This window comes from Myotis myotis, unplaced genomic scaffold (assembly GCF_014108235.1).
Source record: "Myotis myotis isolate mMyoMyo1 unplaced genomic scaffold, mMyoMyo1.p scaffold_m19_p_12, whole genome shotgun sequence".
NCBI classification, from domain to species: Eukaryota; Metazoa; Chordata; class Mammalia; order Chiroptera; family Vespertilionidae; genus Myotis; species Myotis myotis.
Genome location: NW_023416316.1, coordinates 70323211 through 70347082, shown reverse-complemented (window position 1 = coordinate 70347082; position 23872 = coordinate 70323211). Strand labels below are relative to the sequence as shown.

General features: G+C 42.0%; 1 pseudogene; it reads left to right on the top strand.

Moving 5' to 3' along the window:
• Positions 1–12384: 12384 nt before the first annotated feature.
• On the top strand, positions 12385–15369 carry LOC118666818 (annotated as a pseudogene).
• The last annotated feature ends 8503 nt before the right edge of the window (positions 15370–23872 follow it).

Sequence of the window (23872 nt, the reverse complement as noted above, 5' to 3'; positions counted from 1 at the left end):
GGGACGATACTTTTAAAAACATCTACATACTTTCAATGGGCACACTAATTGATGTAGTAAGTTTTTAAGGAGCTAAAAATGTCTATGTAAATCTGCTAGAATATTTGTATAACAATGTGCAAATTTATAATAGGAAAAATATGTAAACACAAAACAAAAATATCAAGCAAAGGGAATGTTCATAAAGTAGATTTTTTTAAAATATATTTTTATTGATTTTTTACAGAGAGGAAGGGAGAGAGATAGAGAGTTAGAAACATCGATGAGAAAGAAACATCGATCAGCTGCCTCTTGCACATCTCCTACTGGGGATGTGCCCGCAACCCAAGTACATGCCCTAGACTGGAATCGAACCCGGGACCTCTCAGTCCGCAGGCCGACGCTCTATCCACTGAGCCAAACCGGTTTCGGCAGTAAAGTAGAATTTTACATAACCATTATATAGAATGCCAGGGATCTAGATGTACTGACATAAAAAAATGAACATGACGTATTTTTTAATGAAATTGAGTGGCATATAAATTGTAACTGATACACATTTAAAAAATAAATCACAACCCTAGCTGGTTTGGCTCAGTGGATAGAGCGCCAGCCTGTGGACTGAAGGGTCCCAGGTTCGATTCCAGTCAAGGGCACATGCCTGGTTGTGGGCTCCATCCCCAGTAGGGGGCGTGCAGGAGGCAGCTGATCAATGATTCTCTCTCATCATTGATGTTTCTATCTCTCTCTCCCTCTCCCTCTCTGAAATCAATAAAAAATATATTTTTTTTAAAAAAAATAAATAAATAAACCACACTGGTTAATTTATGCTTTTCTTAGCTATTAAATTGCATAGAAAGAAGGCTCAGAAACATTGTCCAGAATATATCTATTTTATTCCCAATAATTCATCTGCTCCTCAAAATACAGGTTTGCTATCTAGAGTCACTTTAACTAACTAACCGTAACTTCTATCCTGTGAGGAGGAGGAGTGGAGCCACCTGACTCCTCAAACAAAGCAAGCCTTTTCTTCATCTTAAAAAGAAAACAGAGAGTGTGGTTTGTCCACCCAGCCCTACAGAGACTTGATCCAGGTGGGGGAACCAGGACTCAGCTGATGGTAATAAGTCAGCGTGGCCTTAGTCTCTCTGACTGCTGCGAGAGAGTAAAATAAACGAGGGGGCTTATGAACAACGGAAATTTATTTTCCACGGCTCTGTATCCTGAAAGTCCAAGATCAAGGCACCAGCAAATTTGGAGTCTTATGAGGGCCCATTCCGGGTTCATAGACCTCTATCTTTTCTCCATGTCTTCACCTTGTAGAGGAGGAAAGGGAATTCCCCTGGGCTTTCTTTATAAAGGCACTAACCCAGGGGTGGGCAAACTTTTTGACTCGAGGGCCACAATGGGTTCTTAAACTAGACTGTTGTGTGAACTAATATAAATTCAAAGTAAACATCATTACATAAAAGGGTAAGGTCTTTTTTTTTTTAGTTTTATTCATTTCAAACAGGCTGGATCCGGCCCACGGCTGCACTAACCCTATTCATGAGGGCACCACCCTCATGCCCCAATTAACTCCCCAAAGCAGCACGTCCTCAAACCATCACCTAGGAGTTAGGGGTTAAACACATGACCAGGGAGGGGAAAGTAAACAGTCAGTGCCTAGCAAACACCCAGTGTTTCTCTGCTCTTCCTCCACCCCAGGCAGCATCAGTCACCACCAGCTTTACATCCGTGTGTGTTTGTCCAGAGCTTGCCCAGTGCCAGTGCTAATACCTTGCATGCCCTAGTACAGCGTACCCCTCAGAGCAAGATTCTGCTTGTCCTGCTGTACAGAGTAAGGAAACGAGCGGAGAGAGGGTGAGGGCCTGCCCCAGCTTCATACCCTTGGAAGGAGGCAGTCTGCACCCAGACTCTGCACAGCCCTCTCTGCTTGGCCTCTCTCACCTCCCTGGGGACACACCATGGGGTGGGTGGGTCTTGTGAAGATCTCTGGGAGGCCCTGTGTTCCATCAGCCAGTGAGGGAAAGGCTTCCACAGAGGAGTTTAGTCACTTAGAGGCAGTGGAGATCCCAGGGTCCCAGGAGGAAGTTACAGCCTGGAGAACTGGGGCTCATTTCCTTTTGAGGAAATCATGTCGTCGGGATACTAACTGGGGCCACCACCACCCGGGGTCCAGGGAATGCCCTGTCGGCCCCAAACACTAACTGCCCTGGAAGCTTGTTCCTTGGAAATACCATTTCATTGTTCCTGTGGCTGATGGCATTTTCCAGAGATAACCAGTTCAAGATCTCCGATGATATGCGGTCTTTTATTGAAATGACCTTTGTACTCCATCCATTGCCTAAAGGGGTCTATGTTTTTTCCCTTGAACCTGGCAGAACCTCTAGTGGCTCCTGATAAAGAATGGGGGAAATGATGAGATGTGACTTCTGAAACTGGGGCATAAAGTGCCATACATTTCTTCCTTGCTGTGTGCAATCATGTATCTTTACACCCAACTGTAGAGGGATTTTTATTCAGAAATATTCATCCTCTCTATTCCCTTACCTGGGTAGGTATACTTCCCTGCTCCAATATGTTGTGTTTGGCTGTGTGACTTCTCTTGTACAAAAGAATATGGGGAAGGGACATTGTGCTAGTTCTGAGCCTAAGCCTTATGAGGCCATGTGTGTTTCCTGTCACCTCTTGTACCTCTGTCATGGCCACATGTAGAGCATGACTTGCCATCCAAGGAGGACGAGGGCTGCATGGAGGAGAGCTGGCTGGTCACCTGGATCAGAAAACGTGCAGCGAACCACAGACCTGCGGATGACCCTTGTTTTCAGGAAGAGAGTTGGAATGTTGTGTTACAGCCCCAGGTCATTAATACAGGGGGTTGGGAAGTTTGAGTCCTGCTGACATGACAAACCCAGAAAAAAGGCACTGACTTCATAGCTAGAGGTTATCTGAACTCCATCTGTGGGCTTACTTTAGATTTGGGGAGGAAAGAAGAATGTTCTCACTTAGCTTCTCACCACATCAGATTATAATTATGTATCTAAACTATAAAAAAAAGCCTCAAGAATTATAATAGGATGTGAACCGATATGTGCTGAGGTAACTCAGTGAATCTGTGATGTTGGTGACATTGTATGAAAGGGCAAATAAATAAAGTGTGAATTAACATGTGAAAATTAGATTTTATAACATCAGCTCTCCACTGGCTTCGTGGTCTCAATGCACTTTCCATGAGAAAATGTTGTTAAACGTTAAAGTTCTCTCTAGTTCCTTACATGAGTAGGCGTACTTGCCTGCCCCAATGTGTTCGGTTCGGCTGTGTGACTTCTTGCTGTGTCACTAACGCAAAGTGAAGCAGCTGGGAGAGCATTTAACACCACTCCTCATGCAACCCCAGTGACCCCTGTCACTAAACACAGGGAAGAGCCCAGACCTGCAGAGGCACAGGCACAGCCTCCCTGCGGCAGAGACAGTCACAGTCACACGCCCCCTGAGAAGCTCATCGTGACCACAATGCTCATGACAAGATGAAGTTAAGATGAAAAGAGGACACTCTTTGCTCCATTGCTCTATCAGGTGTGACTTTGAACATCAAGTCTCGTGGGCATGGCGTGTGAATGAGCCTTTCCAGCCCAGGTGCCTTAGGTAATCCACCATCCAAACTAATGCAGGAACCACAGCCATCCGTTTGGCCCCGGGTGGGCTCCTGACATCCACGCACCGTATGTGTAAAGGGGAGTGCTGACCAACAGTTATCCTCACCAAGGAGGGTGTGCAAGTGGCAAATCAGCCCATGAAAGACATTCAACACCATTAGCCATTAGGAAAATGCAAATGAAGCCACAGTAATATATTACTAGAGACCTATTAGTTTGGCTTAAATAAAAAATACTGTCAGATGCTGGTAAGGATGCAGAGAAAACTGGATTGCTCCTCCCTGGCTGGTAGGAATGTAAAATAAGACAGCTATTCTCAAATATAATTTTGTAGTCTTTTCCTTCTCATTTTATTCAGATATAATTAACATATAAATAAAAATATTGTATTAGTTAAAACATAATAATTTAAATATGTATATATTACAAAATGATTCACACAATCTGTTAGTTAACATCCATCTCTTCACATTATTACATTTTTTCCTTGCAATGAAAACTTTTAAGATTTACTGTCTTAGCAACTTTCAAAAACACAATACAGTGTTATTAACCATAATCACCATGTTGTCCATTATATCGTCTGAATTTATTTATATTAAAACTAAGGTTTGTACTTTTTAAACACTTTTATCCACTTTCTACCAAAGCAGTTCTTAGAAAACTAAACACACCCTAACCGTATCAGCCCTCAGTTGCCCTCTTCCTTCCTCCCTTCCTTCCTCCCTTCCTTTCTTTCTCTCTCTTTCTTTCTTTCTTTCTTTCTTTCTTTCTTTCTTTCTTTCTTTCTTTCTTTCTTTCTCTCTCTCTCTCTCTCTCTCTCTCTCTCTCTCTCTCTCTCTCTCTCTCTCTCTCTCTTTTAACAGCTCTTCTGCCTTGAAAGTGTTTCAGGTGCAGCTGATCAAACCTTCTTCCAGCATGAATACCATACCTGCCAATCATCTGCAACCCACAGGGATCTGTTCAGAATGAGCTCATGTCTCAGTCAGGCCACCTAGCGGCAATGTTATGCTAGTAGCCAAGAGCTTTCTCTTCTCCGAATACCACCCTTAGAGCAGTCAGTTTATAAACACCAAATGTGGGTATAAGAACTCTGAGAATAAAGCCAAAAACAAGATTGTCTGGGTGAAAAGGAAGGGCACCTGAATGTGATGTTACACCAGAACATGGAAAAATTATGTCTAATGCAGAAACCAGTCCTTAGAAATAGGGTATTATTAAAAAACTTCCATAAAATGGGCAATGGGCAGTGCTGTGATATGGTAGATGGCCGTAAGAAAATTTCTGTTCTAAGCTAAGAATTTGAAAATATTTGTTACAAGGTGGTTGACCGGTCACCTATGGTACCTGGGAGATAGAAAACAGCTGACCAGGCTGGGAAACTAGGAAACTGCAGAGAAAATGTGGCACGCGGGGATGGATTGATGCCTCCTACAGCCTTCGCTGAGCTCCAGCAAGTAAATTACTTCTTTTACAGAGAAAATTCTCGGCCTGCTAGCACACCTGGGAGCAGAGGAAAGGAAGAAAAACTTGTTTGAAAGACCCTTTCTGAATAGGAGTAATTGAAGATGTTTTAGATTCGGTTTATCTTTTTACTTGCAGATTTTGAGATACTAAATTCCCTGCCTCCAGCTAAAGGGGGAATTGAGAATAAAGTAGGACAGGTGATAAGATGGGGGGAGAAACAATAGTTTTTCTTTACCTCCGGCTTTAAAAATTTAATTTAGTTTATTTATTTTTTTACATTTTGAACTCCATCCATTTCTCCCACTTCCCACTTGTCTCTGGCTACCGCCAACCTGTTCTTATATAAATTAGCATCAGGCCTCTTGTATACAAGAAGCATGATCATAAGCCAATACTTAATGTAAACAGTAGTCACTGCCATGTTACTGGGCCTTTGGGTTAAATGTCATTTACTCAAGGACATGTCCATTTTCAAGGGAGACATTCTGGGTATGATGAGTTTTATCAACACCTGTGTCACCTCATTTCATTTGTAACCCAAACATCTGAAGGCTGCCCTTAACCTCTTTGATGTTAACCACGTGTATAGTGCATTTGGATGGCGGCTCATCCAAGGCACCTGTGCTGAAAAGGCTCCTTCACACTCCAGGCCAAGGAGTACTTGATGCTCAAAGGGACACCTGACAGGGAAATGGAGCAAAGAGTGTCTTCTTTTCATCTGAACTTAATCTTGTCATGGGCTTTGGGGTCACGTTGATGAGCTTCTCAGGGGTAGGTGACTGTCTCTGTGGCTTGGAGAAGATAGATTCTTTGCCCCAAATTTATTCCTGTGAGAGATGACTTTGGATTTATCTGCATTTACCACAATGAAATTCTGTGGTAAAACCTTGACATCAAGAGGTAAAAAAAAAAGTTTCAATTCATGTATCATTTATCCACTATTTTAACGCAGTAACATACAATGGTTTTAAAATAGAAGCTTTGATATATTGTTGTGGACCAATGTTCGCGAGAGTAAGACCACCAACTCCAATTAGGTCTTAAGCAGCAAGTGAGGATTTATTGAAAAGCTGGCCAGCGGCTGCCGCAGGCGTGTTCTCCTACGACAGCGCCGACCCTGGTTCCATGCCAGCCTTTTATTCCGAAAAAACCATACAACGGTTGGCTAAACACACACAAAGTTACCTGGGGTACATTAATCAACACTGCCCCGTTACCAAGGTATTCATTAATCAACTTGCCCAGTTGCTCTAGCTAATAATATCAACTTGCCCCGTTTCTCTAGCTACTAATATCAACTTGCCCCGTTTCTCTTGCTACTAATATCAACTTACCCCGTACCCTAGACTTCTCTCGACCACAGTTGGTTCCATTTCCCCAGTACAAGAGGGGCTTAACTGTAACAATATTCTGTAATTTTAGTGACCAAAGCTTACTATTCCTGGCAAAACATTTATCAACATTCTCTTCCAGTTCAATTAAAATAATAAACAAGAAGAGAAAGAAAAAATGACTTTTATTGCTTCTCTTATCCAAAAGGAAATGCAAAATGATAAAACAGAAATAAAATGTCAACCTAAGAAAAATCTAAACCTGTAAATAATATTTCTAAATATTTTAAATTGATTTCAGAGAGGAAGGGAGAGAGATAGAAATATCAATGATGAGACAGAATCACTGATCAGCTGCCTCCTGTAAACCCCATACTGGCAATCAAGCCCACAATTGGGGCATATGCCCTGACTAGGAATCAAACCTGACCTCCCAGTTCATAGCTCCACGCTCAACCACTGAGCCAAGCCAGCTGGCTGTAGATAATTTTCATAGGTGTTTATTTGAGCCAAACTGGAAACATATGGTGGGGAGAAAGATCTCAGATATTCCAGATAATAACAGTTGTCAGTTTCTTTTATGCATTTGAAATTAAAAAGGGAATGTAAGGGAGATTACATGAAGGTTGAGGAAAGCCAGGCAGGGATTGGATTACAGGATGCTTAATGAGATGATGTACTCTTCTGAGGTTGGTTACAGCTTATTGCCAAGTCGTGTTCGTCTAGATCAGTGGTTCTTAACCTTGGCTGCACATTAGAATCACCTGGGAATCTTTTAAAAATCCTGATTTCTGGGCCTCATCCTCCGGAAATTCTGTTTCTTTGTTATGGGGTGAGCCCACAACATTAGTAACAAAGAAACAGAATTTCCGGAGGATGAGGCCCAGAAATCAGGATTTTAAAAAGATTCCCAGGTGATTCTAAATGTGCAGCCAAGGTTGAGAACCACTGATCTAGATGCATGGAAACAATGGACAGGGCTTGCTTGAGTCAAAGATAAACCTTTTAATAAAAATGTATGTACCTCGGGTGTGACTACCCACCATGACCAGCCCACTTAGGAATTATGAGCACATCACCTTATGAGATCACTTTTCATAGAACCCCTTTTTCATCAACAGAAAGTTCAGTCACGTCCTAATTTCCTCCCCTGTCATTATTTGGACAAAACCATCAAACTCCACGCTGAGGTGGCCGTTCTCCGGTGCCCTGGCTGAAGGGTTCTGTGCCTGTGGGGTGTGACGCCTACATCTTCAGAGTGCTCAACAGCGGCGAGCACAGCAATAGCTGACCATGTGATTGTACCATGCTGGCACGCTTGGAAATCACCAGGGGAGACGTTTGGCTAACATGTACATTTGCCACATGCTTGTTTTTACTACTTCTTCACAAATTGTTTCCTTTTCTCTTGAATTTCCATGGAGATCTATCATGGGAGAGGGGCAGACAATTGCTAGTCAACCCGCGGGACTACAGCAATGTTATGAGGCATCATAGAGTGTCTAATGACTTCAACATGTTCCCCTCTTTATTTTTCCAACTGAGATGTGATTCTCATATGAGAAAGTTTGCCATATAAACAGATACAATCCACTGGTTTTGTTATATTCACAGAAGGTGGAGTGATGCTTGCCAGAGGCTGGTGGGTGGGAGAAATGGAGAATCGTATTGATTGGGTGCATATTTTCAGATTGACACGATGAGAAGAATTCTAGCGCTCGATGGTGGTGATGGTGCACGAAATGCGAGGGTCCCTAATGCCATTGAACTGTACACTTAACATGGCCTAAGTGGTAATTTTATGTTACGTTTATTTTACCACAATTTTAAAAGTAAACATGGCCAACAGGTAAAATGCAACAGCAGAGTGGGAAAAAGTATTTGCAAATCATATATCTCATACATGCATAATATCCAGAATATATAAAGAACCCTTACAACTCAGCAATAAGAGAACAAATAACCCCATTTTTAAATGGGCAAAAGATTTGAACACATATTTCCACAAAGGATACATGCACAAATGCTTAAGCACTTGAGAAGATATTCAACATCATCATTCATCAGGGAAATGCAAATCCAATCCAAATGAGATACTTCTACCTAGTAGCAGGGACACAACTTAAAAATGGACAGTAGGATGGGTGAGAGAGGATGTGCAGGAACCAGGACCCTCATAGCGTGCTGAGGGGGATGTGACATACAGGAGCCACTGTGGAAAGTGGTCTGGCATTTCCTCAAACCCAAAGGGGATGCCATTCTTTGGAGCAGCACCTGCCACAAGCTGCCTGTGAGGCAATTGCCTGAGGGCAGGTGTTCCTGCAGGAGCAGGTTTCACTATCTTATCCATGGTGACCCCAGGGAAGCTGTAAAGCCATATATCAGAACACGTGCTTACATACCCTGATGGCTGATTGGGTTGAAATGCATGGTATATTCAAAAAACACAACTCCACTGATTTAGAATACACCATACTTTTTAATCACCTAAGAGATTCAGGTACTAGTGCTTGAGAGAAGAGAGCTTCTATATTCTCAATGATTTTAAAATAAAATTCAAATGAGCTGATTTTTAAAAATTGTGTGGGGTTGCCAGGATTATTCAATAGAGGTAGGATGATCTTTTCAACAAATGATGCTTGGAAAATCAAATATTCCCATGCAAAAGAATAAAATTAGATCCTTACCTCAAACCTATGCAAAAATTAACACAAAATGGATCAAAGACCAAAGCATAAAAACTAAAATTATAAAATCAAAACACAAAGGAAGAAAATCTTAATATTAAATGTATTAGTAATTTTTGGCAAAAAAAGACATTAAAAGAATAGGCAATCAAAAAAATAAAATAATTTCATATGATTAATTAAAAGTTTTTAAATGTCCAACCAAGGACATTACTTACTTAATAAAATGGAAAATCAGAGGTTTTGAGAAAATTCTTGCAAATTATATCAGATTGGAAACCTGTTGCAATGCTGGTAAGAATTTAAAATTGTGCGGCCCCTGTGGCAATCATACAAGAAAATAAGCATAGAATGTTCAGACCCGAATTCATTCCACTTCTAGGTTTGCACTCAAAGAGTTGAAAGGAGGAACGCAAACATTTGTGCAGCTATGAGGACAGCAGCATTGTTCAAAGTAGCCTCATGTGGGTGTAACCCATATGCCCCTCCAGGGATGACTAGAGAAACAAACATGATACATTTACTCACAAAATATTTTTAAAAATGAAAAATCTGACCTGTGCTAAAATATGGATGAACACGAGGATATTATGTTAAGTGAAATAGCCAGGTACAAAAGAAAACATTACATGGTTTCACTAATGTGATGTACGTAGAGTAGTCAAATCATAGAGACAGAAAGTAAAACATTTCTATTTTATTGCCAGGCACTGGGGAGGGAGGAATGCAGAGTTACTGCTTAAAGGGGACAGAGCTTCAGCTTGGGGAGATGAACAGGTTCTGAATGGATGGTGGAGACAGCTGAGGACACTGTGAATGAGCTTCACGCACTGAACTGTACGCTTAAAAATGGTTGCATCAGTGTTTTTATGCTATGTCTATATCACCAGAGTAAAAGACAAAGTTATGTGCCTCCTTGAGGTTCTAGAAAGTCTGTCAATCTAATTATATGTAGGAAATAGTTACTAGTCCTCATGGACTGTGACTCCATCTTTATTTTAAAAAATGAAAATATGCATAGAAAACACTGAAGTGGGAAGGGACGTGAGAGAAGAATGACATCGTCTCACAGTGATTTTCTGTAATGAATGCAAACACACACACATTTCTGGGTTGTGTCCCCTAAATATTAACTACAGAAATTAATGTGTAATACAGGAATACACTTTCCTTCATTTAAAACATTTTCACCAAATGTCATTAACATGCTGCCATTAAATGTAAATCAAAGTAAAACTTCATTGAATAAAAGTCTAAACTAAGTTTTTAAAATGAAATCTCAAGAACAGCCGTTGGACACTGAGGAAGACATAATGGCTCATGACGCACAGAGTGGGCGGTAAAAGCCGTTTTGCTCCCCCCCCCCCCCCCCCCGCTCCTCCATAACTAGACCACGTTTCTCTGTAGATGAGTCCTTCCTGGGGACTTGGAGAAAGGCCTGGGAGGGAGGAAGACTCCCTGCTGGGGGGACAGGACAGGAGCACTAGGAGAGCCCGCCCTCCCTGGAGTCCCCCCAGTCCGTCCCAGTCACCCCAGCACCAGGGCCTGGCTCCATGTCTGTGCTTTGGGCATGGCCATCCCATCCCCATTCTTCCCAAACCCAGCTGCGCCCTTCCTGACACAGTGAGCGCCTCTGCCTGTGAGCCCTGCCTCCCCACCCGCCCTCCTTTGCTGCAGAATAAACAGGAGCCACCTGGTGGATGGCACTGTTCTCAGCCCTCCTGAGTTTTTAACCAAAACCCCTGGACCTGAAAGGAAGGGCAGGGTTCTACTGAAATACCACTTGGGGTCCCTGTGAGCTCTTGTTCCTGAGCCCCCTGCCCAGGGCATGAACTGCAGGTAATTCATTGATGTGGGTTCCAGTTCCTCCCTGGAACGCTTCTCATTGTTTTCCTGGTTCTGCCGACCTAGTCACCCACAGGTGTCACCAAGGCAGGTAGGATCTGCCCAGGACCAGTTAGGACCACGTGAGCTTTTTTCTTTTTTAATTTAAATTCTTTATTGTTTAAAGTATCACATATGTCTCCTTTCCCCCCATTGACCTCTCCCTGGCCATTCCCATCCCCCACAGTGAGCTTTGTCACTCACCACCTGGAGGCCCAGAATTTGGCAGCCCCGCCCACAGGCTATCCTAGCCAATGAGGCATGGGTAAGAGATGGGGGCGGGGCAGGCCAGGCTGCTCAGGATCCTTAAATGGGTGGCCTTGGGGCCACAACCATGCATCAGAGACCCCTGGACCTGCCACTACTGACTGCACCTTCTCAGCTGTGTCCACCACAGGTGAGTGCTTCTGCCAGGCCAGGCTGGGCTAGGCCACCCCAGGACCAGCCTGTCCACACCGTGGGGGACAGGATCCTAGGCCCCCAGTGGGAGTGATCCTCTCCATTGCTGGGCAGGACATAGCAGCCTGACCACAGCTCGTCCACTGCTGGGCCCGCTGCTGCCTGACTGTGTCAGCATCTGTGGAAGAGGCAGGAGTGTGGGTGGGCAGGGAGCGGGGCTGTGTTCCCCCAGGTCCTGCCTGCTTCCCCCGCCCCTTGTCCCTGGCCAGTGATCTGAGCCTCAGAAGAGCCTGGCCCTGTCAGGATGCAGAAGCTGGTGTGGGAGGGTGTCTCTGGGTTCCATCATGCAAGTGAGCACTTCCCTGTTTGGGGAGGAGGAGGAGGATGGGTGGTCCAGGCCAGGTGGGGACAGCTGAGCCCTGGATGTCCTCCTGCCCATCTTCCCCTGGACGGGCCTTTAGGAAAGATTCCAATTCAAGGAGAGGCGGTTGGAAGGCACATCTCACCCTGCCATACAGTAGTCAGGAAAGAGTGGGAAGTGGCCACCTAACTCCTGGGACCTCTGTCCCTACCTGGGGTCAGGAGTCCTCGTTAGCGTTTTCCCCTGGGTCACCTCAGCACTGTTGCTAAATCCCTGGACCAGCCTTTTGCTTGATTCCTCTTTGGAGCCTCAATATCCTGACCCATAAGCCACCCTCACAACCTTCTCCCAACCTACATGATCTTGCACATCACGTTTCAAAGCTGGAGTCCTTCTCCGGCTGCTTTTCCTTCCGTGACGGAATCCCATACCTGCATCTGGGCTGATTTTCTCCACGCAAACCCTCATCCTCCCTCCACAGCCCTTGTGTAAGTACGTGGGAGAGTGAATTCAATGGTTTTATCCCACCTACTTTCTGCAGAAGAGAGCATGATGGTGTTTTAGAAGGATCGCTCTAATCAGAGACTCCTTTATTTTTTCTCCCTAGGATTTGAACCATGAATGCTTCAGTCTTCCTGATGCTTCTCTGCTTGGGAATAGCCTCCGCGGCTCCAACAGTTGATCACAGTTTAGATGCAGAAGCAAATAAATTGATCGCCATACCCAGAACTATAGTTGGCGTGGTAGGTACCATGCGAAACTGTCCAGAGGGACCCTGAAGGGAAGGGTCCATGCTGTTGGGGTTTACAGCAGAGAGTAGCCTCTTCAGACCAGCTCTTCCCAAGGCCATAACTTCATGCCCCCGCACCCCGTTACTGACACAATAGGGCATGCATCCTGTTGTGTGGGCGCTGGAGAACAGCTCCCTGACCTCTAAACCCTTCCTGGTCCTGGTTTTGCTTCCTCTCTGTCTGCAAATCCCCTTGGGGAATGTGAGTGAGTTTGAAATAGAGATAAACATGATATATTATATGTTTTGCTTTTAGCTTAAAGGAGTACTCAAAGATGTGCTTCAGTCGGTCATTGGCAGCGTAGTTAAAACCTTGGTTGGGGGGAAAGCACTGAGCCTGCAGACGGTAGTAAATGCCCCCGCCGATGAGGTGAGTGTGACCTGGTTGACTGGACTCCTTGTGTCCTCTCTGGTTTATTAGCAAAATCATCTCTTGCTTCTCAACACTCTGTTTCCTTTTCCTTGAAGGTCACTGCAGAATTCCAGGCAGGAGATGTACTGATCCCAGAGCCAGAAGCACAGGAAGCGGAGAGAGCCGCTGTGGAGAACCCCTGGCCTGTGGGCTTGGGAGAGGAAGGCCATGGAACTCCTGCGATGAGCAAATAGCTGTTTGGACCTGCTGCCTGGGAATTTACAGTGTGGCCACCCCGCTCACATCCAGGACGTGCGATAAGGAGCCTCCAAAACTTGATGACAGTTAAGCTGCATCATGGAACCAGGGGAAGGCCATGCACAAGAGATTGTGTAACATGGTCGATAGCACCGGAAACTTCCAGAGGGACCGCAGATGTCCACCTGCTGGGAGTTTATTGTACAAAGTAGCTTCTTGAGGCCAGCTCTTCCCAAGACAATCAATATTTTTATGTTATGTCTCTATCCCCACAATAAAAAATTTTAAAAAAATGTATCTCATTGTGGTTCTAAAAATTTGTCAATTTAATTGTAAGTAGAAAGTAGTTACTAGACTTCATGAACTATGACTCCATTTTTATAAAAAAAATTAAAATATGCATAGAAAAATCTGATGTGGGAAGAAATGTGAAATAAAAAGAATTTTTTTCCAAATGTATTTTCTATAATAAGTACATACTTTTATGTGATAAATGTACAATTCTGGTGTGTGTTTCCTAAATTCTTAATTACGTACACTAATATTTAATACAGGCATATATATTTTCCTCCATTTAAAACTTTTTCACAAAATATCCTTTAAATGCTGACATTAAATGTAAATCAAAATTAAAAAAATCACTGAATAAAAGTCCAAAGTAAGTTTCTTGAGTGAAATCTCAAGAACAGCCGGTTGGACACTGAGGAAGACCTAATGGCTCATGACGCACAGAGTGGGCGGTAAAAGCCGTTTTGCTTCCTTCCTCTCCTCCATAACTAGACCACGTTTCTCTGTAAAGGAGTCCTTCCTGGGGACTTGGAGAAAGGCCTGGGAGGAGGAAGACTCCCTGCCTGGGGGAACAGGACAGGAGCACGAGGAGAGCCCGCCCTCCCTGGAGCCCCCCCAGCCCGTCCCAGTCACCCCAGCACCAGGGCCTGGACCTCCATGTCTGTGCTTTGGGCATGGCCATCCCATCCCCATTCTTCCCAAACCTAGCTGCGCCCTTCCTGACACAGTGAGCGCCTCTGCCTGTGAGCCCTGCCTCCCCACCCGCCCTCCTTTGCTGCAGAATAAACAGAGTAAATAGCCTAGATGCACTGTTGTCAGTCCTCCAGGGATTTTAACCAAAAAGTACAGGACTAAGTCACACTCAGGGTTAATCCACTGAGGTGGGTGGAGGGATTCCTGTAAGAGGTGTGCCTCCCCCAGGTTCGCTGAGGTAGGTATGATCTGCCCCGGGACAAGTTCGGATCAACTAACAGCCTTGACACTCACCTGGAGGCCCCACAGAATCCATGCTGTTGGGAGGTTATGGCCCAGAGTAGCTTCCTGAGGCCTTCACTTCATGACACCCTGTCCTGACTCAATAGGACGTGCATCCCTGTTTGAAATGGAAATAAAGACCGTAGCTAATTTCTGTGCCTCTAGAATGAAGAAAGGTGCAGAAGAGCAGTGTGCGAGGAGAGGATGAAAATGACTGAACTGCACAGTCAGGAACACAGCGGGGGAGAGGTAGCTGGCATGGTGCGTGTGGCATCGGAGGCTGCGCTTTCTGTGTTTCTTCTCCTAGTATGTTAGCAAAAACACTCTATTTCCTTTCCCTTAAAGACCAACAAAGAATTCAGAAGGATGGTAAATGGCTTTCAAAACCAGGAACCCGGAATGGGGAAGCGATCCGGACCTCACTTGGCTGTGGATTGGCGAGAGAAAGGCCGTGTGGCTCCTGTGAAGAGTCAGGTATGATGGTGTCCAGCAGGTCTCGCCAAGAGTAAAGCCAAAATCGAATGTGTGGCCTTTTTATGTAGAATATATAACAATATGCAGTTTTCTATTTTAAAAAGAATTTTCAGGTACAGGGGCTATTGTCAGTCTTGCTGTTTGTATGGTAGACTCTGAGCTTTTGAATTTTGTTTTCAGGGTGAGTGTGGTTCTTATTGGGTTTTTAGTGCAACTGGTGCCCTAAAGATGTTCCGGAAAACTGGCAAACTCATCTGCTGAGTGAGCAGAACCTGGTGGACTGCTCTCGCGCTCAGGGCAATGAGGGCTGCAGGGGTGGCCTAATGGATAGTGCCTTCCAGTATGTCAGGGACAACAAAGGCCTGGACACAGAGGAATCCTATCCATATCTCGCAAAGATAAAAGGTGCTTGTTATCCTGTTATCATTCCAGCTCTACTTTAGAAATTCAACACTTTAGGGAACAATCCGTTTCTGCAAACTCTATTAGCTTTGCACAGTTCTCTGTTAATATGATTAAGATAGTTTTTCTATTACCATGTTACATGGAGATGTACTTACCATTCTATGTATAGTATAAATTTCTCCATGTATCTTATGGGCAGATACATGTAGAGCCTTACTGAGTAGACACACCAGCTTGTTTTTCAATTTCAAAACAATCTTTAGCATGTCTCCTCCTAAGATGCTTTATAACAAACTTTCTATAATTTCTTATTGTTTAAAGTATTACATATGTCTCCTTTTGCCCCATTGACCTCTCCCCAGCCGCTCCCACCCCCCAGCACATGCCCTCACCCCCTTACTGTCTGTGTCCATTGGTTTTGCTTATACTCATGAATACAAGTCCTTTGGTTTCTTACCCCTCCTACCCACCCTACCCCCCGTCTTCCCTCTGAGGTTTGACGGTCTATTTGAGGCTTCTATGTCTCTGGATCTATTTTTGTTCATCAGCTTATGTTCATTATATTCCACATATGAGTGAGATCATGTGCTATTTATCTTTCTTTGACTGGCTTATTTTGCTTAGCATAATGCTCACCAGGTACATCCATGCTATTGCAAATGGTAAGACTTCTTTCTTTTTTACAGCAGCATAATATTCCATTGTGTAGATATACCATAGTTTTTTAATCCACTCATCTGCTGATGGACACTTAGGCTGTTTCCAAATCTTAGCTATGGTGAATTGTGCTGCTATGAACATAGGAGTACATATATCCTTTCTGACTGGTATTTCTGGTTTCTTGGGATATATTCCAAGAACTTGGATTACTGGGTCAAATGGGAGTTCCATTTTTAATTTTGTGAGGAAACTCTATACTGTTTTCCACTTTATAACAAACTTGACTTGAAAACTATTAAGCTGCAAACTGTCTTGACCTCCTGTTACCAGGCAAGTGAGTGGTAGTAATCAAGATCTTCCCCTTTAACTTTGAAAGAATGGAGTCTGCAGCTGTAGGCCTGAGAATTCTGCTGCAAATGACCCTGACTTCATAAATATTCATAAGCAAGAGGGGTTCCTTATGAAAATGGCAACTGTGGGCTCATCTCTGTCACTATGGGTGCAGGCCAGGATAGCTTTCAATTCTACAAAGAAGGCAAGCATTTGTCTTTGTATAAATTTAGGAAGAATAACTGGAAAACATCCATGAAACAAGACTGACTCTTTCTTCAGTATGTAGACTTCAGTGTAGAATTCCTCGGTGTGTGGATTTAACATAGTTGTTCATTCTGCACCTGTGATGCTTGTGCCGGATGTTTCTCTTTGATATGACTTGACCCATAGCTCCGTGAATATGTTTAGGCGGCTCTATAATTTGATTGGTATAGCTTTGCTTTACTTTTGGTCTAATTGTTAGACCTTTCAAATTTTCCAAATACTTTTACTCTGTAACTAAATTAAAAAGACCCCTTGGATCCAGTAAGTTTGTGTTCTCTGCTGTTTCCTTAGAGGAGTCGAATGCTAGTGTTTCAACTCGTGCTGTTATGCCTCTTGAGAAGTTGTTTACAAAGATGTATTTCTGATATATTACCTAAGGGCTTAGATCTCTAACCTAAGGACAAATATTTTGGTTTTATTTTTTATATTCAAATCTTTATTGTTGAGAGTGTTACACATGTGCCCTTTTTTCTCCCCATTGTCCCTTCCACCCGGTTCCTGCCCTGCCCCAGTTCTTCACCACCTTATTGTTTGTGTTCATAAGTAACGCATATATGCATATAAAGTCTTTGGTTAATCTCTTCCCATTCTCTTACCTCCTTTCCCTCTGAGATTTGTCAGTCTGTGCCATGTTCCCATGCCTCTGGTTCTACTTTATTCATCAGTTTATTTTGTTCATTAGATTCCTTGTTAGTTTATTTTGATTTCTAGACTCAATTGTTGATAGGTATGTATTTATTGCCATTTTATTGTTCATATTTTTTATCTTTTTTTCCTCTCCTTTTTCTTCTTCTTCTTCTTTTCTTAAAGAATAGCCTTCAACATTTCATGTAATGCTGTTTTGGTGGTGGTGAACTCCTTTAGTTTTTTCTTGTTTCTTGTCTGTGAAGCTCTTTATCTGACCTTCAATTCTAAATGATAGCTTTGCTGGGTAGAGTAATCTTGGTTGTAGGTCCTTGCTGTTCATCACTTTGACTATTTCTTGCCACTCCATTTCTGGCCTGCATAGTTTCTGTTGAGAAATCAGCTGACAATCCTATGGGCACTCCCTTGTAGGTAACTAACTGCTTTTCTCTTGCTGCTTTTTAATAAAATTTTTACTTATCAAACTGACTAGGATGACATTGATAAACATGAATATATAGGCTTCAGGTGTGGGTTTCTATATTATAAGATCTGTATATTGCGTTGTGTGTCCACCAGCCAGAGTCAAATCTCCTGTCACCTTATATTAGGACCTCCTTCAACTCCCACCCCTTTCCCTTTGGCAACCACCTCACTGCTGTTTGTGTTCATGAGTTTCAGTTTTATATCCCACATGTGAGTAAAATCATATGTTTTTTAGCTTTTCTGATTTAGTTCACTTAGCATAATGTTCTCAAGGTCCATCCATGCTGTTGCAAATGGTGCTATTTCATCCTTCCTTATGGCTGAGTAGTACTCCATTGTGTATATGTACCACATCTTCTTTATCCAGTCCTCTATCGTGGGACATTTTGGTTGTTTCCATGTCTTGGCCACTGTGAAGAATGCTGCAATGAACATAGGGGTGCATATATCTTTGTTGAAACATTATTTTGAGTTTTTCAGATCTATACCCAGGAGTGGGATGGCTGGGTCTTATGGTAGCTCTGTTCTTAATTTTTTGAGGAATCGCCAGACTGCTTTCCATAGTGGTTGTACCATCCACATTCCCACCAGCAGTGAATGAGGGTTCCCTTTTCCCCACAACCTCTCCAGCACTTGTTATTACTTGTCTTGTTGCTAATGGCCACTCTAACAGATGTAAGGTGGTATCTCATTGTGGTTTTGATTTGCATTTCCCTAATTGTCAGTGAGGTTGAACATCTTTTCATATATCTATTGGCTGTTCACATGTCTTCTACCCACTTTTTGATTGGGTTGTTTGTTTGGTGTTGAGTTTTATGAGGTCTTTATATATTTTGGAAATTAAACCTTTGTCGGAGCTACTGTTTGCAAATATCTCCCATCTGGTTGGTTGCCTCTTTGTTTTGTTGTCAGTTTCTTTTGCTGTGCAGAAGTTTTATTTGATATAGTTCCATTCATTTATTGTTGCCTTTACTTCCCTTACCTTTGGAGTCAAGTTCATAAAATGTTCTCTACGACCCAGGTCCATAAGTTTGGTACCTATATTTTCTTCTATGTGCCTTATTATTTTGGGTCTTATATTTAGATCTTTGATCCATTTTGAATTATTGTTTTTTGTACATGGGGACAAACTGTAATCCAGTTTCAGTCGTTTGCATGTGGCTTCCCAGTTTTCTCAGCACCATTTATTGAAGAGACTGACTATCTTTACTCCATTGTGCAATTCTGGCTCTTTTGTTGAAAATTATCTGTCTATATACATGTGGTTTTATAGCTGGGCTCTCTATTCTGTTCCATTGATCTGTGTGTCTGTTTCTTTGCCACTGCCATGCTGTTTTGATGATTGTAGCTCTGTAGTATAATTTGAAGTCAGGTGGCAGGATACCTCCAGCTTGGTTCTTTTTTCTCAGGTTGGCTTTGGCTACTCAGGATTTTGTGTGGTTCCATAAAAATCTGATGATTTCTCATTCTATTTTAAAAATGACAGGGATTTTGATGGGGATTGTATTAAATCTGTATGTTGCTTTCAATAATATGGCCATTTTAACTATATTGATTCTTCCAATCCATGATCACTGGATATTTTTCCATTTTGTTGTGTCTTTTTCAATATCTTTTAATAATGCTTTGTAATGTTTCAGTATATAGGTCTTTCTTGTTCTTTGTTAAGTTTATTGCTAGGTATTTTTATTTATTTATTTATTTATTATTTTTAAAATATATTTTTATTGATTTCAGAGAGGAAGGCAAAGGGAGAGAGAGATAGAAACATCAATGATGAGAGGGAATCATTGATTGGCTGCTTCCTGCATGCCCCCTATTGGGGATCAAGCCCACAATCCAGGCATGCACCCTTGATCATAATCAAACCTGGGACCCTTCATTCTGTAGGCCGATGCTCTATCCAGTGAGCCAAACTGGCTAGGGCTATTGCTAGGTATGTTTAAAATATATATATTTTTATTTATTTCAGAGAGGAAGGGAGAGGGACAGAGAGATAGAAACATAAATGATGAGAGAGAATCATCTATCAGGTGCTTCCTTACATGCCCCACACTGGGATTAAGCCCGCAACCTGGGCATGTGCCCTGACCGGGAATCGAACCCCTACCTCCTGGTCCATAGGTAGATGCTCAACCACTAAGCCACATGCAGCTGGGCTACTCCTAGGGACTTTATTCTTTTGGTTGCAACTGCAAAAATAATTGTGTTTTTTTTTTCATTTCTTTTTCTGAAGTTTTGTTACTATACAGGAAGACAACGTTGCACATTGATTTTGTATCCTGCAACTTGACTGTATTTGTTTATTGTTTCTAATAATTTTTCGGTGGAGTCTTTGGGATTTTCTAATTACAGAATCATGTCATCTGCAAAAAGTGACAGTTTGACTTCTTCCTTCCCTGTTTGGTTGCCTTTTATTTCTTTCTCTTGCCTTATTGCTCTGGTTAGGACTCCCAGCACTATGTTGAATAAGAGTGGTAAGAATGGACATTTTTGTCTTGTTTTTGATCTTAGAGGAAAAGCTTTCATTTTTTTCTCCACTGAGTATGATAATAGCTGGGGGTTTATCATATATGGCCTTTATTATGTTGAAGTACTTTCCTTGTATTCCTCTTTTATTGAGTGTTTTAATCACGAATGGATGTTGTATCTTAGCAAGTGCTTTTTCTGCATCTGTTGATAAGATCATATCATTTTTATCCTTTCTTTTATTAATGTGGTGTATTACACTGATTGATTTGTGTATGTTGAACCATCCTTGTGCCCCTGGAATGAACCCCATTTGATCATGATGTATTTTTTTTTTTTTTTGATGTACTGTTCTATTTGATTTGCTCTTATTTTGTTTAGGATTTTTGCATCTGCATTCATCAGAGATGAATGTGTTATGTTTGCCAGGTTTTGGTATTAGGGTTATATTGGCCTCATAGACTATGTTAGGAAATATTGCCTCTTTTAAAATTTTATTAGAAGAGTTTAAGAAGGATAGGTTTTAAATCTTCTTTGAACATTTGGTAGAATTCACTGGATTTTTGTTTTTTGGGAGGATTTTGACGGTTGTTTCAATCTCCTCACTGCTGACCCGTCTATTTAGATTTTCCAATTCTTCATGGCTTAGTCTAGAAGTTATATATTTCTAGGAACTTAGCCATTTCTTCTAGGTTATTGAATTTGATGGCATGTAGTCTTTCATAATATTCTAGTATGATCCTTATTATAACTGTGATGTCCGTGGTGTCTTCTCTATCATTTCTGATTTTGTTTATATGGGTCTTTTCCCTTTTTTTCTCAGTGAGTCGATTCAGGGATTTCTCAATTTTATTAATCTTTTCAAAGGACCAGCTCTTTGTTTTATTGATTTTTTTTGTGTGTAGTTTTTTTTCTCTATTTTATTTAATTCTGCTATAATTTTTCATTATTTCCTTTCTTCTGCTGACTTTGGGTTGCTTATGTTCTTCTTTTCTCTAGTACTTTAAGATGTGATGTCAGGTTTTCTACTGGGGATTTTTCTTGTTTCTTGAGATAGGCCTGTAATGATACAAACTTCCTTCTAAATACTGCTTTCAATGTATCCAAGTGGGTTTGATATATTGTATTGTCATCCTCATTTGTTTCTATATATCTTTTGCTCTCACCTTTTATTTCTTTTTTGACCCAGTCATTTCTATTTGAGAATGTTCCATGTGCCCTGGAGAAGAATGTATAATCTGGTGTTCTCGATGAAAGGTTCTGTAAATGTCAATTATATCCATTTGGTCTAGTGTTTCATTTACGGCCGATATGTCTTTATTGATTTTCTGTTTGGTTGACCTGTCTAAAGCTGTCAATGGAGGATTAAGGTCTCCAGCTATGACTGTGTTTTTATCTGTTTCTCCCTTTAGTTCTGTGAGTAGTTGTTTATATATTTCGGTGCTCCCTGGTTGGGTGCATATATATTAAGAAGTATTATGTTTTATTTTTTAAAAATCTTAATTGTTGAAATATTACATAGACCCTCTTTCCCCCCCATAAATCTCTTCTAGCCCACTCCCATTCCCCCAAGGCCCTCACCCCCCCCCCATTGTCTGTGTCCCCAGGTTATGCATATATGCACATAAATTCATTGGCTGATCTCTTCCCACCCACTCTCCCCTGCCTTCCCTCTGAGGTTTAACAGTCTGTTCATGCTTCTATGACTCTGGGTCTATTTTTGATCATCAGTTTGTTTGGTTCATTAGATTCCACATATGAGTGAGATCATGTGATACTTATCTTTCTCTGACTGGCTTATTTTGCTCAGCATAATACTCTCCAGGTTTATCCTTTTTGTTGCAAATGGTAAGAATCTTCCTTTTTTATTGCTGTGTGTAGTATTCCATTGTATAACTGTATCATAGTTTTTTATCCACTCATCTGCTGATGGGCACTTGGGCTGTTTCCAAGTCTTAGCTATTATAAATTGTGCTGTTATGAACAAAGGGTGCATATATCCTTTCTGATTGGTGTTTTAGGATTCTTAGGATATATTTCTAGAAGTGGGATGACTGGGTCAAATGGGAGTTCCATGTTTAATTTTTTGAGGAAACTCCATACTTTTTTCCACAGTGGCTGCACTAGTCTGCATTCCCACCAGCAGTGCATGAGGGTTCCCTTTTCTCCACAACCTTGCCAACACTTGTCGTTGGTTGACTTGTTGATGGTAGTCATTCTGACAGGTGTGAGGTGATATCTCATTGTCATTTTGATTTGCATCTCTTGGATGATTAGTGACTTTGAACATTTTTTCATATGTCTCTTGGCTTCCTGTATGTCCACTTTGGAGAAGTGCCTGTTTAGGTACTTTGCCCATCTTTTAATTGGATTGTCTTTCTTTTGTTAAGTTGTATGAGTTTCCTATTGGAGATTAACCCCTTATCAGATGTATCATTGGCAAATACGTTGTTCCCTATGGTGGGCTCTCTTGTTATTTTGATGATGGTTTCTTTTGCTGTCAGAAGCTTTTTATTTTGATGTAGTCCCATTTGTTTATTTTCTCCTTAGTTTCCATTGTCCTAGGAGATGTATTGGTAAAGATATTGCTGAGAGATGTCTGAGATTTTGGTGCCTATGGTTTCTTGTAAGATTTTTATGGTTTCCTGTCTTACATTTAAGTCTTTTATCCATTTTGCGTTTATTCTTGTGTATGGTATAAGTTGGTGGTCTAGTTTCATTATTTTGTATGTACCTGTCCCATTTTCCCAACAGCATTTATTGAAGAGACTGTTTCTGCCCTGATATATGCTCCTGCCTCCTTTGTCAAATATTGAGCACAGTGGCTTGGGTTGATTTCTGGGTTCTCTGTTCTGTTCCACTGATCTATGTGCCTTTTCTTGTGCCAGTACCAGGCTGTTTTGAGTACAGTGGCCAGAACTTCCAGAGCTATGTTGAACAAGAGTGTCTGTCATTCTGGCCTTTCTCCTTTACTGAGACATAGCTGGGTGTGTGACCAATGGCACAGAGGGCTCTGTGTCATTGGCCCTACAGGTGGCTTACTTGGTCCGGATTGGGTGGCTATTAACATCTTTGTCCACTAACATATACCCCATTTGAGTTCTGTGTACCTTGACCAACATTGACTGACATATTTATGGGGGGGGGGGGTAATTCCCACTGGATCGAGGGAAACTCCAAGGAGCTCTTCTGTCCCACTTGAACTAGACAGTCTCCTAACCAGTCTCTCTGCCTTCTTCCAATTGCCATAGCAACAGCTGCCACATTACTTCTCCTGGGAAGCAGATCTGAGCATGTCACTTCCCTGTGTAGAAACTCCAGTGGTTCCCCAATTTTCTTTCTTTCTTTTTTTTTTTTTTAAAAAATATTTTTATTGATTTCAGAGAAGAAAGGAGAGAGGGAGATAGAAACATCAATGATGAGAGAGAATCATTGAATCGGCTGCCTCTTGCACACCCCACACTGGGGATTGAGCCCTGACCAGGAATCAAACCATAACCTCTTGGTTCATAGGTCAACACCCAACCACTGAGCCATGCTGGCCAGGTCCCTAATTTTCTTGATGTTAAAGAGTTTTCATATCCAGCACCCACTTCTTTTTCCAACTTTATTTCCCATTCTTCCCCTTTGTTCATTATTCACTTCGGCCAGCCTCACTTCACAAGTTGTTCCTGTTGGGGAGCTACTCATGGGCTGCAACTGATCTCAGTTTCCCCTCTTCTGCTGC